A 5,389-nucleotide genomic window follows, 5' to 3' on the forward strand; every position below is an offset into this window, starting at 1 on the left:
ACATCACAATAACAGCACAATAACATGCGGTAAAAAAAGAGTAAAAAATCGAAGTAGTAAAAAAATCAAATTAGTAAAAAATCAAAGTGATACCGGAATAACATCACAATAACAACAGAATAACAGTAGAATAACAGCACAATAACACGTGGTAAAAAAAAAAATGAAAGTCGTAAAAAAAATCAAAGTAATGTGAGAATAACATCGAATAACAAGAGAATAACAAAGACAATAACACGTGGTAAAAAAAATCAAAGTCGTTAAAAAAATCAAAGTAACAACAGAATAACATCACAATAACAGCGGAATAACAGTAGAATAACAGCACAATAACACGTGGTAAAAAAAAAAGAAAAAAAATGAAAGTCGTAAAAAAATCAAAGTAATGTTATAATAACATCGAATAACGGAGAATAACAAAGACAATAACACGTCGTAAAAAAAAATCAAAGTCGTAAAAAAAATTCAAAGTAACAGCAAAATAACAATAAGATCACAATAACATGTGGTAAAAAAAAAAGAGAAAAAAAATCAAAGTCGTAGTAAAAAAACAAAGTAAAAAAAGCACAATAACATCATAATAACACGAGGTAAAAAATAGAGTAAAAAAAATTCAAGTAAAAAAAAAATCTGGTGCAAAAAGAAAAAGAAAAAAAATGTAACATAATGAGAAAATTAGAGAAAAACATAAGAGAAAAAAAAAATCAAAGTTTAAAAAAAAAACATAATAACACGAGGTAAAAAAAAAGATAAAAAAATTAAAGTAAAAAAAAAGTAGCACTAGAAAAAAGAGAAAATAAACTAAATAACAATGCTTTTATATGACAACTAAGATTAATCTTGGTCACTCATCTCTAATTTAATCTAATGGTTGAGATTTACCCAACTCACAACTCACCATAAGAACCAAAATCACCAAATCCAATCTATATACAATTAAACCGATTCTAGGTGTACGATATTCTAGCTTTACTACAAGTCTCAATAGTAAAATTGAATCTCTTTAACAAACAATCCCTCTGTTACTTACTATTTGATATAGTCCGTCAAGTTCTAATTAATACTAATAGAATATTATTGAAACTGTTTGTCTAAAAAAAATATTATTGAAACTAAAGGCAGGCTAGTACGTACCCACAAATTTAATTACCAACATTCTAACCAAACTTCTACACCCCTGAACTCCACGATGCCCGCACAAGTTACCCAAAAACTACGCCAAGACCTAACTAACAACACACACATAGTCCGACTATCCTACGCCTCAACACTCGACTACAACCCACCACGCTCACTGCCAACCACCAACCACCAAGCACGGCACCACAGCCAACCAAAGACGTAACCTTACGACCTTACCCAGAATCAGCCCCATCATCGCCACACATCATCTACCTCAGCCAGAATACGAAAACCAAAACAGAGAACTGCGGCATCGCCGCGATGGCAACGAAACAGCTCGAGACCATTTTCACTTCGCTACCCATTAAGAAGCTCAGCTGTGTTACAAATATCGGAATTTAACTCACTCCATAGTATGTGTAAACCGCCAACGAAACTTCGCCGTAACGGTGTCAAAACAGAGTAATACTGCTGCTGTTGTCCAGCACCATTCACCACTCAAACAGCTTAAAATAACTCTGAAATACATTCAAGCTACTACCCATATGACAGCCATTTGACCTACCAACGAACCAGCCCAAACTCGACGCTAAGATCCCTCAAACCAGCCCGAAACAGGGACAACGTACTGTTACGGTCCAGCAGTCCTTTTCGTTCTTAACCATCAATAAATCGACTCTAAGACACCATACAAAATCCCCTCGACAATCCCTTAACGAACCATGACAAGGCTCTTCAAATAAGACGCTAAAACTACTCAAAACGGCTATTAAAACGGTAAGTTACCTTTATGTATATGACCATGATGTTGCAGAGATGAACAAGTCGAATAGCAAGGCAAAGCTGAAGGAGATGGTTGGTTAAAGACGGCGTGCTCGATACGGGAAGGGTTATAGTTTAGTTTATATATAGGTGGGATCACAAGTTTCCTAATTAGGTTTATTATTATTACTATTATTATATTATTATTATAATTATATGATAATATTACTATAATCATCATGCCATCTTCCTTATTTCCTAGCTAGGGAGCTCACGCGAAATGGTCTCGCGATAACTAAATGAAAGTTCCTAGATGAGGCAATACTCTACCCACTAAATTATTACTATTATTTTTCCTTCATTTAAATTAGTATTTCAAAAATATGGGTTATTACAAAAAGTGTCTCAATGTAAGGTTTCGTAGTCCAACAAATTTCACAATAAGCACGACTCCATCACCATTTTGTCATCCATGTCACATAAACCAAGCTTCATAGTTCATTTAAAATCATGATGAAAATAAGACGCGCCATTTGCAAGATGTTTAAATTATAGTACTATACAAATTTTAAAAATGCCCAGTTTCAGAAAGAGATTTGATCATTTGATTTAGACGTTCTATGAGTTTCTGGAAGAATTCAAATACACAAATGCTAAGAAAACTTTTGTAAACAGAATATTTGCGAATTTAATCATACACGTGCATCATAATAAAACCCGCGTAAATAGCAGCCATACCAAAAATAGAATCAGAAAAGCCCCTGCAATGGAAAATAATAAAAATGGAGCGATTAATAGACATAATGAAGTAGCGTATTAGGTTTTGATAAGAGCACCTTTCGAGGGCCAAACAAGTTGCAGTAGCCACAACTGCCTGTCAATTCGAAAAACAAGTGACCTAATGAATACAAAACATCAGTTTCATGCCACAAAGTATCCGTATCATTAAACTTAAGGTGATGTTCTCTTCAAGGAGACTGGAACTATTAAAATTTCACTCATGGGGAAACACCGAGAGCTGACATAAATTTGAATGAAATTTAAGGGAAGGACACAAATTAAAACCCGAAACCTTTTCCCATCCTACTTGAGCATTCCTGTCTGCCTATTATGATACCTGCATGTGGGTCGAATTTCACTTCAAGTATATGCATCCATAAATGGGTTTCTGGATAATGATCACTTTTATCCTAGTTTTGCATTAATTTGGGAGTTATTCAACACAATGCTAATTAATTCATCACCTTTTTTTTCTCTCGAAGCGTCTCAAATTAGTGATAATGCCCTCGCGCTCCCAGTCGTAGATGATTTATACCATTTCTAATGTGTTAGCTCATCCAGTCTCGCAGTCCTTCACCTAACCCCCCCAATCGTAGATGATTATGCCCTAATAGTTGATGAAGAGCTAAATGAAAGAAATTTTTCAATGTTGTAATTGAAGGGGAAGAGCCAACTTACTGATAGAAGTTTGTGATGCTTGTAGCTCTAAAAAGGTAGTTAGAGCCGCTCTTGCCTCGACCCCGAGCAAGCCACACAGAGTTTGTGATGCCTGCTACAATAAACTTAAGGGTACTGCGACTGGAAATGCATCGTTTTTCAGTAAGAGACCCACAGCTCCTTGTCAATCTATTGATAATTGCAGGGGAAGGCTAGACAGGCCTGAAACAAAGGGCTCTAGGCTTTTGCTATCTCTGACCACCGAACCAGTCAAGTACCTTGAGGTTAGAACTCAAAGGTTCGGGACTAAATCACACACGTTTGCCATGGTTAGGCAATCACAAGTGCCAACATTTCAATAACTTGAGGATATTGCATTTCCTAGTTCCTCAAGCGCGCTTCAAACTACATTAAAGCCTACTACAACACCACCACCTCCTCCACCAGCATTATATTCTTCTTGCTCCTCTGTAAGGCCAGCTTCACTGTATTCAAGACGACCAAACCCACCCCGGTCTACTACTACTGTGTTTTCTAGAGGAGTTAATGATAGTCTCAGGAGGTCTAATGAACTTCTGAGCCAAGAAGTGGCTAAGTTTCACAACCATTTTGATCAAAATTTCCAGTTACCAACGACACAGAAAACATTGAAAGGGACCAACCGTATTAGGTGAATTGTTTTAGAGTTACACACGGTCCTTTAGATGGTTATGGGTGTTGAATATTGAGTACTCTAAGCATAGTAAGCAGTGAGGGCAGTTTTAGTACACGCAGGTTCCACTCACATGTCTCACATGCTAGCTTCATTTTGTCTCTCCTCGTCGCCATCAATATATCAAAATTAAATATTCATATTAGAGATTAAGCAACGTGCCTGCCTGCCATACTCCCATGTGACCACACTTCCAGTAAAAAGTATTCAAACATCAAATTCAGCAACCGAGTGCTAGAACTTGCTCCAAAATCAGGCAACTCTTAATAGCAAGTTCAGACATGTTACCCAAAACAAGTATTCAAATTCAATCTTTTAATCATTAATAGACCTAGTTACCATGGGTAAAAAGTTCACCATTGCGATGGAGAACTTATGTACATAGAATATTAATTGTAAAATTAATGGTTAACCTTTGCACCCATTGATCAAATCCAAAACCTTATATTTATCTAGAATTCACAAAGATGGATAAACGGGTCAACATATAGCAAGTTGGAAAATAAACCATGGAAGTCGTCTTAAAAAGTACCATATACAATAGATACATATGGTATTACTACCGGATACACATGCTATTACCACTAGATACAAAAATCGATTTGTGCATCCAGTAGTAATACCATGTGTATCCGGACTGGTATTTCGTGTATCCACGATCTAAAGATCAACTATGACCACCAAACTGGCCACCACCACAACCAACACTGCCACCACCATCCCTGAACTAACCCCACAACCAGCCCCGTCCCCGCCATCATTAGCTGGTACGGTTGATTGCCTTGCTAGAATAATTTGGTGTAACACTACACCAAATTATAACCCAAAAACGATTAAAAAAATGAAATTTCTAATGACCAATTTTTATAAACCCTAATTTTTAATCAAAATTCATACCTAAAGATCAATTTTTTTTAGGGTTATTTCATAACAATAATCCATCCTATTGGTGGTCTGCAATAATTACTCCATCCTATCAATAATTCCAATTAAATCCAACCTAAACACCATATCTTCTAATAACGAACCAACTCGGATCTCTCAACTTTTTTTATTAGTTAATGACAATTATATGGATAAAATTTAATTATGACATTATTTAAACAAGAATAAGAGGTCTGCATTAGAGAGTTTAATTAGTTGGTATTTAGCATTAGAGAAAATGAATAAGGGGTCTACACTCTTGATTGTCGAGGGCCTAATTCTCAATCACAAATTATACTATGCGACCGTTGTATGCTGCGACTGCATAAATGTGACCATTTTATGGTAAAAATTTAGCGTTTTATAATAAAAATTTACCACTATTTTGTTATTAAAAGTGACCACTTTTTAAATACAATCGTTTTTACAAAA

This window comes from Silene latifolia, chromosome Y, assembly GCF_048544455.1.
Source record: "Silene latifolia isolate original U9 population chromosome Y, ASM4854445v1, whole genome shotgun sequence".
Classification (NCBI taxonomy): domain Eukaryota; kingdom Viridiplantae; phylum Streptophyta; class Magnoliopsida; order Caryophyllales; family Caryophyllaceae; genus Silene; species Silene latifolia.